The sequence below is a fragment of the Geotrypetes seraphini genome, chromosome 12 (assembly GCF_902459505.1).
Source record: "Geotrypetes seraphini chromosome 12, aGeoSer1.1, whole genome shotgun sequence".
Lineage (NCBI taxonomy): Eukaryota > Metazoa > Chordata > Amphibia > Gymnophiona > Dermophiidae > Geotrypetes > Geotrypetes seraphini.
This window is the reverse complement of record NC_047095.1, coordinates 69037770-69051942: the sequence shown is the minus strand read 5'-3', so window position 1 is coordinate 69051942 and position 14173 is coordinate 69037770.

Here is a 14173-nt window from a genome sequence, read left to right as displayed (position 1 = left end):
CAAGTGTCCACTACCCTTTGGGTGAAAAAGAACTTCCTTGCATTTGTTTTGAACCTGTTTCCCTTCAGTTTCTCAGAATGCCCCCTCGTATTTGCTGTCCCCTTCAGTCTGAAGAATCTGTCCCTATCCACCCTCTCTATGCCCCTCATGATCTTGAAGGTCTCTATCATATCTCCCCTGAGTCTCCTTTTCTCCAGAGAGAAGAGCCCCAGCCTATCCAGCCTCTCGGCGTACGAGCAGTGTTCCAGCCCTTTTACCATTTTTGTTGCTCTCCTTTGGACTCTCTCAAGTACCGCCATGTCCTTCTTGAGGTGCGGTGACCAATACTGAACGCAGTATTCCAGATGCGGACGTACCATCGCTCGATACAATGGCATGATGACTTCCCGTGTTCTGGTTGTTATGCCCTTCTTTATGATGCCCAGCATCCTGTTGGCTTTTTTCGAGGCTGCTGCGCACTGTGCAGATGGCTTCAGTGATGCATCCACCAGCACACCCAAGTCTCTCTCGAGTCTGCTGTCTCCCAACAATACCCCCCCCCAATTTGTAGTTGAACAACGGGTTCTTTTTCCCTATATGCATGACCTTGCATTTGTCCACGTTGAAGCGCATTTGCCATTTGTTTGCCCAGTCTTCCAGCTTGTCCAGGTCCCTTTGTAGGTCCTCACACTCCTCCCTGGTCCTAACTCTGCCGCACATTTTGGTATCATCTGCGAATTTTATAATCTCACACTTTGCCTCCTTTTCCAGGTCATTGATGAATATGTTAAAGAGTAAAGGCCCCAGCACCGATCCCTGTGGCACACCGCTCGTGACTCCCCGCCAGTCAGAATATTGGCCCTTTACTCCAACCCTCTGCAGTCTACCAGACAGCCAGTGCTTGATCCATCTGTGCACATCCCCTCCCACCCCGTGGCTCCACAGTTTCTTAAGTAGCCTTTCATGTGGCACCTTGTCGAAAGCCTTTTGAAAGTCGAGGTAAATGATGTCTATGGGCTCCCCATTGTCCATCCGACTGCTTATTCCCTCAAAGAAGTACAGAAGGTTCGTTAGGCACGACCTTCCCTTACAGAATCCGTGCTGGCTTGTTCTCAGTAGGCCATTCCTCTCGATGTGCTCACAAATGCCGTCCTTGATCATAGCTTCCACCATCTTCCCTATTATTGAAGTCAGGCTCACCGGCCTGTAGTTCCCGGGGTCACCCCTCGATCCCTTCTTGAAGATCGGTGTGACATTTGCCAATTTCCAGTCCTCTGGCACCTCACCAGTTTTCAAGGATAGGTTGCAAACATGTTGGATTGTGCCCGCTATTTCCTGTCTTAGTTCTTTCAGCACCCTTGGGTGGATCCCGTCCGGGCCCGGTGATTTGCCGCATTTTAACCTGTCTATCTGTTTGAGGACATCCTCCCTACTTACCTCTATGTGCTCTAATTTTTCAGCCTGTTCCCCACTCATGAGCTCCTCTGAGTCCGGTATATTAGATGTGTCTTCGCTCGTGAAAACCGACGAGAAGAACGTGTTCAACCTCTCAGCTACCTCTTTATCCTCCTTAATCACTCCCTTCCTGTCCCCATCGTCCAACGGCCCTACCTCCTCTCTCGCTGGTCGCTTCCCTTTAACGTAACTGAAGAATGCCTTGAAGTTTTTCGCCTCCTTGGCCAGCCCCTCTTCGTATTTCTCTTTTGCTTTTCTAACCTCCCGGTGGCATTCCTTTTGGCATTTCCTGTGCGCCTGGCGATTTTCCTCTGTTGGGTCCTCTTTCCATCTCCGGAAAGATACTTTTTTGTCCTTTATCGCCCTCTTTACTTCTATTGACATCCAAACCGGGTCCTTTGATCGCTTGTTCTTGCAGCCTTTCCTGAAATTGGGGATGTACATTCTCTGTGCTTCCTGCAGGGTGTCCCTAAATAGGGTCCAGGCGCTTCCCACAGTCTCCATCCTAAAGATGTTTCTGAGCTTCCTCCCCACCATTTCCCTCATAGCATCGTAGTTCCCTTTCTTGAAGTTCAACGCAGTTGTTGCGGTCCTCCTAACTATGGGTGTCCCTCTTTCTAATGTGAATCTGATCGTGTTGTGATCACTGTTGCCTAGTGGTCCTCCCACTTCTACCCCTCTTGCAGGCCCCCCTAATCCGTTTAGGATGAGGTCAAGAGTAGCACCCCCTCGCGTCGGTTCTTTGACTAGTTGCTCCATGAAGCAGTCCTTCACAGCTTCTACAAATCCTGTCTCCCTAGTGCAGTTGGAGTGACCCGTACTCCAGTCTATCCCTGGGTAGTTGAAGTCCCCCATCACTGTTACACTTCCAGTCCTGCACTCCTGTCTCAATTCCGCTTCCAAATCGTGTCCGACTCCTTCTGGCGTACCAGGTGGTCGATAGTACAGCCCCAGTTTAATGCTCGCACCCTTGTTTCCTGGTAATTTGACCCACAGCGATTCCAGCCCCTCTGCCTTCGTTGCCATATCCATTCCGACCGAGTGGATAGATTCCTTTATATATAGTGCTATGCCTCCCCCCTTTTTGTGGGTCCTGTCCCTCCTATAGAGCTTGTACCCTGGCAGCGCTATATCCCATTGATTTTCCTCTGTCCACCAGGTTTCTACAATTCCAATTATATCCAGGTCCTCCCCCTTGGCGACGACTTCTAGTTCACCCATCTTGGCCGTGAGGCTTCTTGCATTTGCGTATAAGCACCGCAGGTCCCGTCGTTTTTCTTCCACTTCTGCATTTACCTGGTCCACTTGCCCTTGGATTTCTGGCAATTTTCCCGCTCTCTGTGTTTCTGTTTTACCCTCAGCCTTTACCCTCTTAGCTTTCAGCTTCCCCACATTCCTGCCACCCCACTTTCCCGCTTTTCCTCTGGGATTTTTAGCCCTACCGGCCCCCTCCTGGGCTGTCATCCCTTGAGCCTCTGTTTGATCCCCCTTGCCTTGTGGTGCTTCTATATTACCCTCGGCTTTCGCCCTTGTGCCACCCAGTCCCCCTGTGTCCCCATGCCCCTTAGTCTTCTCCCAGCAAGCTCCCTTTACCTGATGATTCCCTCGCTGTCTGATCTGTAGATCTTCCGGTCCCTCTGTTTCCTCCCTGCAGTCAGCCCGTTCAGCATCTGTTCTGGATGCTGTTGTCCGAAGCGTCAACATCAGATCTGCTGTCGGCTTCCCCCCTCTCTTCAGTTTAAAGCCCTCTCGATCTCCTTCCTCAAATTGGTTGCCAGTAGTCTGGTTCCCGCTGTGCTCAGGTGCAGGCCGTCCCGCCGGTAGAGCTTGCTCTTTCCCCAGAAGGACGTCCAGTTCCTCACAAAGCGGAAGCCCTCTTCCTGGCACCATCTCTTCAACCATACAGGAAGAGATTTGTTCATTCCAACAGAAAAGCATCTGCCTTGAGGCAATGATGAGAGTATATCCTGTAGCAGAACTAAGGCAGTTTGTGATTGTGGGGAGATGCAAAGAGATCTATCTGCGGAGCTCCCCACTGAGAAAATATGTGATGAAGAGGCAAAGAATTGAGTGTTCATTTGTGAGGTTGCAGAAGACGACTCAACTTGTCCACCAGACAGTTTTTCTCTCCTTGAATGTAGACAGCTTTGAGGAAGATGTTGTGAAGGAGTCCCCAATCCCAAACCTTCAGAGCTTCTTGGCAAAGAGGGAGAGATCCTGTTCCTCCCTGCTTATTGACATAGTACAGGGCGACGTGGTTGTCTGTCCGAATAAGGACTACTTGGTCATGAAGAAGATGTTGAAATGCTTTGAGAGCATTGAAGATCGCTCTGAATTCCAACAGATTGATCATGTCATGATTGTTTCAAGAAATTCCTGAAACAATCCTGACATGATCCACTCTTTACAACTCTTGAATTGACAAATGATCTACTCTTTACAACTATAGAAAGGACAAATGTTCTTCCATCGTACAACCTGAAAAACAAATGATTTTCCCTAGTTTCCCTTTCTTCCTAAATTTCTACCTACACTTTTTACCATTCAAATACTAACAAATGTTCTACTCCATACAACTCTTGAAATGACAATTGATCTACTCTTTACAACTTTAGTAATGACAAATATTCTTCCATTGTAACCCCCTACATAAATCTTTTGTAATCTGCCTTGAACCGCAAGGTATGAGGAAAATGGTAGGAAAGAAACTCAGCAAGAGCTCAGGGAAGATGGAGACCGTAGAAGAAGCCTGGTCCCTGCTCAAGGACACGGTACACGAAGCACAGAACCTGTACGTCCCCAGGTTTAGGAAAGGGTGCAAGAAGAATCGAACAAAGAACCCAGTGTGGATAACAAATTCAGTAAGAAAGGCGATAAGTGACAAGAAAGCATCGTTCAGAAAATGGAAAAAGGACCAAACCAAGGACAAACAAGATGAACACAAAAGGTACCAAAAAGCACAGTTACTTACCGTAACAGGTGTTATCCAGGGACAGCAGGCAGATATTCTTGACTGATGGGTGACGGCACCGACGGAGCCCCGGTACGGACAATTTTAGAGTGATTGCACTCTAAGAACTTTAGAAAGTTCTAGCTAGGCCGCACTGCGCGTGCGCGAGTGCCTTCCCGCCCGACGGAGGTGCACGGTCCCCAGTTAGGATAAGCCAGCTAAGAAGCCAACCCGGGGAGGTGGGAGGGACGCAAGAATATCTGCCTGCTGTCCCTGGATAACACCTGTTACGGTAAGTAACTGTGCTTTATCCCAGGACAAGCAGGCAGCATATTCTTGACTGATGGGTGACCTCCAAGCTAACAAGAAGAGGGACGGAGGGAAGGTTGGCCATTAGGAAAACAAATTTTGTAAAACAGATTGGCCGAAGTGTCTATCCCGTCTGGAGAATGCATCCAGACAATAGTGAGATGTAAAAGTATGAACTGAGGACCAAGTAGCAGCCTTGCAGATTTCCTCAATGGAAGTGGAACGGAGGAAAGCTACAGACGCTGCCATAGCTCTAATCTTGTGGCCCGTGACAGAACCTTCCAGTGTCAGGCCCGACTGAGCATAACAGAATGAAACGCAAGCAGCAAGCCAATTGGATACAGGATGACCCAACTTGTTAGGATCAAAGGACAAAAACAGTTGAGGAGATGATCTGTGAGGTTTGGTGCGTTCAAGATAGTAAGCCAGAGCACGTTTACAATCCAAGGTGTGCAAAGCCTGTTCACCTGGATTAGAATGAGGCTTTGGGAAAAAAACAGGTAGAACGATGGATTGGTTAAGATGAAACTCAGACACAACCTTAGGAAGGAATTTTGGATGTGTACGGAGGACGACCTTATCATGGTGAAAAACAGTGAAAGGTGGATCAGCCACCAGTGCATGGAGCTCACTGATCCTCCTGGCAGAAGTGAGAGCTATAAGAAAGACCACTTTCCAAGTTAGAAATTTAAAATGCGTTGTGGCCAAAGGCTCGAAAGGAGGCTTCATTAACGCAGAAAGAACCACATTAAGATCCCATACAACAGGAGGGCCTTAAGAGGTGGCTTCACATTGAAAAGGCCCTTCATGAACCTTGAAACCAAGGGATGAGCTGAGAGGGGTTTTCCATGAATCGGCTCATGAAAAGCTGCAATAGCTCTAAGGTGAACTCTTATCGAAGAGGATTTAAGACCAGAGTCAGATAAGGACAAAAGATAGTCCAACACCAGTCCCACTGCTGTAGACATGGGATTATGGTGATGTAAAAGGCACCAGGAAGAAAACCGAGACCACTTTTGTTGGTAACATTGAAGAGTAGACGGTTTCCTGGAGGCATCAATAATAGAACGGACAGGCTGAGAAAGGAGAGAGTGAGCCGAAGTCAGCCCGAGAGATACCAAGCTGTCAGGTGCAGAGACTGTAAGCTGGGATGAAGTAGAGTTTGCTGATGCTGTGTAAGTAGTGAAGGAAACAGTGGAAGAGGTATGGGTTCCCTGGAACTGAGTTGAAGCAGAAGGGAGAACCAATGCTGTCTGGGCCACCGTAGAGCGATGAGAATCATGGTGGCTTGTTCCCTCTTGAGCTTGAATAATGTGCGCAGCATGAGCGGAAGAGGAGGAAATGCATAAAGGAAGAGATTGGTCCAATCCAGGAGAAATGCATCGGGTTCCAGACGGTTAGGAGAGTAAAGTCTGGAGCAAAACAGGGGCAGTTGATGGTTGTGGGGAGCTGCAAAAAGATCCACTTGAGGTGTGCCCCATTGAGAGAAAATGGACTGGAGAGTCGAGGGGTCGAGAGTCCATTCGTGAGGTTGAAGAATTCTGCTGAGATTGTCTGCTAAGCAATTCTGTTCCCCTTGGATGTAGACTGCCTTCAGGAATAGGTGACGAGCAGTCGCCCAGGTCCAAATCCTTTGAGCTTCCTGACACAAGAGACGGGATCCCGTCCCTCCCTGTTTGTTGATGTAGTACATTGCAACTTGGTTGTCTGTGCAAATGAGTAGTACCTGAGGAAAAAGAAGATGTTGAAAAGCCTTGAGGGCGTAAAACATCGCTCTGAGTTCCAGGAAATTGATGTGGTGTTTCTTTTCCTGGGCAGTCCAAAACCCCTGAGTTTGGAACTCGTTCAAGTGAGCTCCCCATGCATAGGGGGAGGAATCCGTGGTGATGACCAGTTGATGAGGAGGTAGATGGAACAGCAGACCTCTGGATAGATTTGAAGATGTCAACCACCAAAGAAGCGACTGCCGAAGAGACGAGGTCACAGATATGAGTTGTGAGCAAGGATCCGTTGCTTGAGACCACTGGTTCGCTAAGGTCCATTGAGGAGTACGTAGGTGGAGACGTGCGAAGGGAGTGACATGCACTGTGGAGGCCATGTGGCCCAAGAGTATCATCATGTGGTTTGCAGAGATGGACGTTTGCTGCAACACCCGTTGACAGAGATGCAGTATGTTGTGAAGGCGATTTGTTGGAAGAAATGCCCTCATCTGAAGTGTGTCCAGAATGGCTCCAATGAATTGAAGTCGTTGAGTTGGAATTAGATGCGACTTGGGTCGATTGATTTCGAACCCTATCAGTTGAAGGAAGAGAATGGTCTGATTGGTAGCAAGTTGAACGGTCTGAGGAGAATGAGCCTTGATCAGCCAGTCGTCCAGATAAGGGAAGACTTGAAAATTGTGAGAGCGGAGATAAGCCACGACCACAATCAGACATTTGGTGAATATCCTGGGGGAGGAGGCTAGACCGAAGGGTAACACCTTGTACTGGTAATGATGCTGGTTGACGAGGAAGCGTAGATATTGCCTGGACGTTAGATGGATAGGAATGTGAGTGTACGCCTCCTTGAGATCGAGAGAGCATAGCCAGTCGCCCTGAGAGAGAAGAGGATATAGGGTTGCAAGAGATAACATTTTGAACTTCTCCTTGACCAGACACTTGTTGAGATCTCTGAGATCTAATATAGGTCTGAGGTCTCCGGTTTTTTTGGGTACTAGAAAGTACCGGGAGTAAAATCCCAGGCCTCGCTGGTCTTGAGGAACTGGTTTGATGGCATTGAGAAGGAGGAGGGAGTGAACCTCCTGAGCCAGTAGGAGGGACTGAGAGTGGTTGGAAGCAGACTCTTTTGGCAGGCCTAAAGGTGGAGGAGTCTGGAAATTTAGAGAGTAGCCGTGGGCTATGATTGAAAGAACCCACTGGTCGGAGGTGATTACCTCCCAGCAAGAGAGGAAAATTCGAAGTCGACCTCCTATAGGCTGTGGAAGAGAACAGGAGGGAGGAAGACTGGCTATGCCCTGGAGAAGGGAGTCAAAAGGGCTGTGTCGGCTTAGGTTGAGGAGCAGGTTTAACATTAGGCTGTTGCTGCTGACGAGCCTGTTGTTGCTGTTGACGTTGTCTCCTAGGTTGGGGAGGATGAGGTTGAGCCGGCCGAGCCGAAAATCTCCTCTGATAGGAAGATTGTTGTCTAAATGGACGAGGAGGAGGAGGTTTCTTCTTGTTTTTCAACAAGGTGTCCCACCTAGTTTCATGGGCAGATAACTTTTGGGTGATGGTATCCATGGAGTCCCCAAACAGCTCATCCCCTAGGCAGGGCGCATTGGCAAGTCGATCCTGGTGGTTTACATCCAGGTCTGAGACTCGAAGCCATGCCAACCTTCTCATTGCCACAGACATAGCAGTGGCCCGTGATGTCAGTTCAAAAGTATCATAAATTGAACGGACCATAAACTTTCTGAGTTGCAAAAGGCTAGAGGTGCATTGCTGAAAAGCAGGAAGTTTACGGTCCGGTATATACTTTTGAAAAGAAGTCACCTGTTGGATGAGATGCTTTAGGTAAAAAGAGAAGTGGAACGCGTAGTTACCTGAACGGTTGGCCAACATCGCATTTTGGTAAAGGTGTTTCCCAAATTTGTCCATGGCCCTGCCCTCTCTGCCAGGAGGGACAGAGGCATAAACACTAGCTCCTGCAGATTTCTTCAGGGTCGACTCCACCAGCAGAGACTCATGGGGGAGTTGGTGTTTGTCGAACCCTGGAATAGGAATCACTTTATAAAGAGATTCAAGTTTTCTCGGGGCTCCTGATATTGTCAAAGGAGTTTCCAAATTTTTATAGAAAGTTTCCCTCAAGATGTCATGGAGGGGCAACTTTAAAAACTCTTTGGGAGGTTGGTCAAAATCCAAAGCATCGAGAAATGATTTGGATTTTTTAGAGTCAGACTCTAGAGGAATAGAAAGAGAGTCTGACATCTCCTTTAAGAATTTGGTGAAGGAGGAGTGCTCTGGTTTAGCAGCAGGATCCTGCACCGATGGGTCATCCTCTTCAGACGAATAATCCTTCTCGGTACCGAGGGGATCATCAGAGTCATCCCACAAGTCAGGGTCCCGTACCGATTGAAGGAGGCCCTGAGAGAGTGGAGTGGATGTCTCAGTATGTTTTGTCTTGCGTACCGACTTCCCTGAACGGGTTGATACGGTACCTGGTGACTGCACAGCGGTACGGGATTCAGAGACCGGTACCGGATCAGAAACTGAAAGAACAGTGCGTCGATGAGACCTTGGTTCTGCTGATAGAATAGGCATGGATAAAGATTTCTGCGGTGCCGATAATGCCGATGCCGATAATAGAGGCTGATTGACAATCGGCACCGAAGGCTCAGTGGGTACCGACACTGGAAGGGTCAGAGTCAATAGAGCCGGGAGCAATTGTTGCAGTTGCTCCTTAAGTTGGACCTGAAGGATAGAGGCAATACGCTCATCCAACGTTGGTCCCAATAGCACCGGTACCGGTTTTTTCTTGCTCGGTACCTGCGGTGCAGCTCGACGCTCCGGTGAAGTCGATGCCGATGAAGAGGCAGTAACTTCGATGGGAGCGGAGCGCTTACGGGGTCGGCGCGCAGTCTGCAGGACTTGGCTCACTGCTTGTTCGACTGGCGGCCCGAGGACAGTAGGGGAAGGCTTCTTAGCCGGCTTACCTACTGGTTGCGATACCGGTGATGTAGTTTGCGGTGCCGAAACTGTCAGTGTTGGTTTAGAGGAAGTTGCCGACGTCGATACCGGAGGAACTTCCATAGCGGTACCGAACAGGATCCGCTGTTGTATTTGCTGGTTTTTCAAAGTCCTCTTTTGAAGAGAACTACAGCGGGTGCAGGTTTCAGCCCTGTGGTCCGGACCCAGACACTGAAGGCACCACTTGTGCGGGTCGGAAAGAGATATAGGGCGTGCACACCGTTGGCACTTTTTAAAACCCGGTGACGGGGGCATGAATGGAAAAACGGCTGTAGCAAAATCGAAGCCCGAGGCTTCGATGGTGCCAACAGGCCCCGCTGGGGCCGACCGCAAAAAACGAAAGAAAAAAGTAATTTTTCTTTTTTTTTTACACGAACAAATTAGAATGAGAAAAGGAAAAAAATTCTCGAAGAGAAAAAACGCGCGAGCGGGAAGGCGAAAATACTTGAAAAAAATTTCCAACAGCCGTTGGAAACACGCGTCTTCTTAGCTCCGCGGAAACTAAGAAACTGGGGACCGCGCGCCTCCGTCGGGCGGGAAGGCACTCGCGCACGCGTGGTGCGGCCTAGCTAGAACTTTCTAAAGTTCTTAGAGTGCAATCACTCTAAAATTGTCCGTACCGGGGCTCCGTCGGTGCCGTCACCCATCAGTCAAGAATATGCTGCCTGCTTATCCTGGGATAAGGAATGTCACCGAGTGGTAAAGAAAGCAAAAAGAGAATATGAGGAGAGACTAGCAGAGAAAGCAGGAAATTTCAAACCATTCTTCAAGTATGTGAAAGGGAGACAACCGGCCAGGGAGGAAGTGGGACCATTGGATGATGGAGACAAGAAGGGAGTGGTAAAGGAAGAAACAGAGATAGCTGAAAGGTTAAACAAGTTCTTCTCGTCAGTCTTCACGAGAGAGGACACATCCAATATTCCAGAACCCGAAGAGATCTTACATGGAGACCAGGATGGGAAACTGGTCAAACTAGAAGTAAGCCGGGAGGAAGTCCTCCGTCAGATAGACAGACTAAAAAGCGACAAATCACCAGGTCCACCCAAGGGTACTAAAAGAGCTGAGAAACGAAATAGCAGAAACTTTTCGCAAAATATGTAACCTTTCCTTAGAAACAGGGGAGATCCCAGAGGACTGGAAAATAGCAAATGTCACGCCCATCTTCAAGAAAGGATCAAGGGGTGACCCGGGAAACTACAGGCCGGTGAGTTTGACCTCGGTTCCGGGAAAGATGATGGAAGCACTGATTAAGGACACCATCTGCGGCCACATAGAAAAAAATGGGCAGCTGAAGGCAAGCCAGCACGGCTTCTGCAAGGGAAAGTCATGCCTCACGAACTTGCTGTACTTCTTTGAGGGAATAAACAGACAGATGGATAAAGGGGAATCCATTGACATCATTTACCTTGACTTCCAAAAAGCCTTCGACAAGGTACCCCATGAACGGCTGTTTAAGAAGCTGTGGAATCACGGGGTGCAAGGGGATATCCACCGATGGATCAAACATTGGTTGGCAGGCAGGAAACAAAGGGTTGGAGTAAAGGGCCATTACTCAGAATGGCAATGGGTCACGAGTGGAGTCCCACAGGGGTCGGTGCTGGGACCGCTCCTGTTCAATATATTTATTAACGACTTGGAGACAGGGACGAACTGTGAGGTCATTAAATTTGTGGACGACACCAAAACTCTACAGCAAGGTTAGAACCAAGGAAGACTGTGAAAACCTGCAAAGGGACTTAACGAGATTGGAAGACTGGGCAAAAAAATGGCAAATGAGTTTTAACACTGAGAAATGCAAAATCATGCATGTAGGGAAAAAGAACCCGATGTTCAACTATAAAATGGGGGGATCGTTGCTGGGGGTGAGCAAACTTGAAAGAGACCTGGGGGTGATGTTAGACACAACATTGAAAGCATCAGCACAGTGTGCGACAGCCTCAAAGAAAGCGAACAGAATGTTGGGTATCATCAAAAAGGGTATCACGACCAGGACGAAGGAAGTCATTTTGCCACTATATCGGGCGATGGTGCGCCCACATCTGGAGTACTGTGTCCAGTACTGGTCGCCATACCTCAAAAAGGACATGGCGGTACTTGAGGGAGTCCAGAGAAGAGCGACAAAGTTGATAAAGGGTATGGAAAACTTCTCATATGCGGACAGATTGGAAATGCTGGGGCTATTCTCTCTGGAAAAGCGGAGACTTAGGGGAGATATGATAGAAACCTTCAAAATCATGAAGGGTATAGAGAAGGTAGACAGGGACAAATTCTTCAGGCTGTGGGGAGCCACAAGCACAAGGGGGCACTCGGAGAAATTGAAAAAGGACAGGTTTAGAACAAATGTTAGGAGGTTCTTTTTCACTCAGAGGGTGGTGGACACATGGAACGCGCTCCCGGAGGCTGTAATAGGCCAGAGCACGCTAAAGGGGTTCAAGGAAGGTCTAGATAAGTTCATAAAAGATAAGGGGATTGAGGGGAACAGAAAGAAGTAGAGGTAGGTTATAGGATTAGACAGAAACCACTTCACAGGTCACGGACCTGATGGGCCGCCGCGGGAGCGGGCCGCTGGGCGCGATGGACCTCTGGTCTGACCCAGTGGAGGCAACTTCTTATGTTCTTAATAGAAATCTCTAATGTAATGTAATGTAATATGACATTGACGATCCGTGTTGGACCAATGGCCTTGAATACGGAGACTGTCGAGGTGAGCCCACAGGCGTAGGTCGAGGAATCTGTCGTGAGGACCTTCTGATGAGGGGGCGTCTGAAATAGTAAACTTCTGGAGTGATTGGAAGAGAGCATCCACCAGCAGAGAAACTGTCTCAACGAAGGAGTAACTGTAATGTGTCGAGAGAGTGGTTTGCAAGCCTGTGTCCACTGAGATGCCACAGTCCACTGAGGAATTCTGAGGTGAAGTCTGGCAAAAGGAGTCATGTGAACGGTCGAGGCCATGTAACCGAGTAGTACCATCATGTGTCTCACTGAGAGTGAAGAAAGGGAAGACACTTTGTGACACAGCTGAAGAGGAACATCCAGATGATGTTGAGGAAGGAATGCTCTGAGCTGGATAGTATCCAGGATAGCTCTGATGGAACTGTGGATTCTGAGAGGGCTGAAGGTGGAATTTGTGAAAGTTGATTTCGAATCCCAAGCTTTGTAGAAACCACATACTCCGTTGGGTCGCTACAATAACCCCCTGAGATGTTGAATCTTTGATGAGCCAGTCGTCCAGGTAACATAGTAACATAGTAGATGACGGCAGATAAAGACCCGAATGGTCCATCTAGTCTGCCCAACCTGATTCAATTTAAATTTTTTTAAATTTTTTCTTCTTAGCTATTTCTGGGCAAGAATCCATTGCTCTACCCGGTACTGTGATTGGGTTCCAACTGCTGAAATCTTCATCTAAACCTACACCAGCCCATCTACACCTTCCCAGTCATTGAAGCCCTCTCCAGCCCATCCTCCCCCAAACGGCCATATACAGACAGAAACCGTGCAAGTCTGCCCAGTACTAGCCTTAGTTCAATATTTAATATTATTTTCTGATTCTAGACCTTCTGTGTTCATCCCATGCTTCTTTGAACTCAGTCACCGTTTTCCTCTCCACCACCTCTCTTGGGAGCGCATTCCAGGCATCCACTACCCTCTCCATAAAGTAGAATTTCCTAACATTGCTCTTGAATCTACCACCCCTCAACCTCAAATTATGTCCTCTGGTTTTACCATTTTCCTTTCTCTGGAAAAGATTTTGTTCTACGTTAATACCCAATGTGTATTACTTTGCACATGTCCATATTAAATTTCACTTGCCATTTGGATGCTCAATCTTCCAGCCTCCCAATTCCTCTAGCAATCACATATGAATGGATATAAAGGTGGAGAAGTGAAAAAACAAACAAAAAAGAAAGATCAGTGCCAGAGAGATATAGAGAAAGAAGGGAAGAAGGCAAGAGGAAAAAAGGCAAAATTGTCAAATGTATAAGACCAACGTAAGAAAAGTAGAACAGACTAGGACTGACAATTAGAAAAGTGCCCAGACAACAAAGGTAGAAAAGAAAAAACAGTATTTTCAATTTTTTAATACTTGAAATATCTCAGCTTTGGGGAAATATGCCTCCTTTCTCTCTTTTTTTTATTTTGCAAAGCAAAGAATAACACATTTCTGCTTTTCTTTTCAATCTTGCACTGCTTAGAGTCTGGATTTTTGGGAATTCTATTTCAGGGCTGTTTGCATATGGAGAATGCATTACAGAACTAAGAGTTGAGATGTTTATATCAAGATTCTGCCCTGTTCTATATAGATTCCAAACAATTAGATCAGGGGTAGGGAACTCCGGTCCTTGAGAGCTGTATTCCAGTTGGGTTTTCAGGATTTCCCCAATGAATATGCATGAGATCTATTTGCATGTACTGCTTTCAATGCATATTCATTGGGGAAATCCTGAAGACCCGACTGGAATATGGCTCTTGAGGACTGGAATTCCCTACCGCTGAATTAGATAATGGTTTCACTGAGTGGAGGTTTCTTTATACATAAAATAGAGAACCTTTTTTGTGTATCTTTTATAGATAATTATATGGAGGGAGAGGAGGGCTATGATATAGGGAGATATGCAGAATGTACAAGTCTCTCTCAGAAGCGTGTGTGAGAGAGTCTCAATGATAGCCCAGTAGAGTGTGTGCATGCGCCAGACTCTCTCAGCAACAGACAAGCAGTGTGTGTGGGCACTGAGGAGTAGTGGCTCGTGGCCAG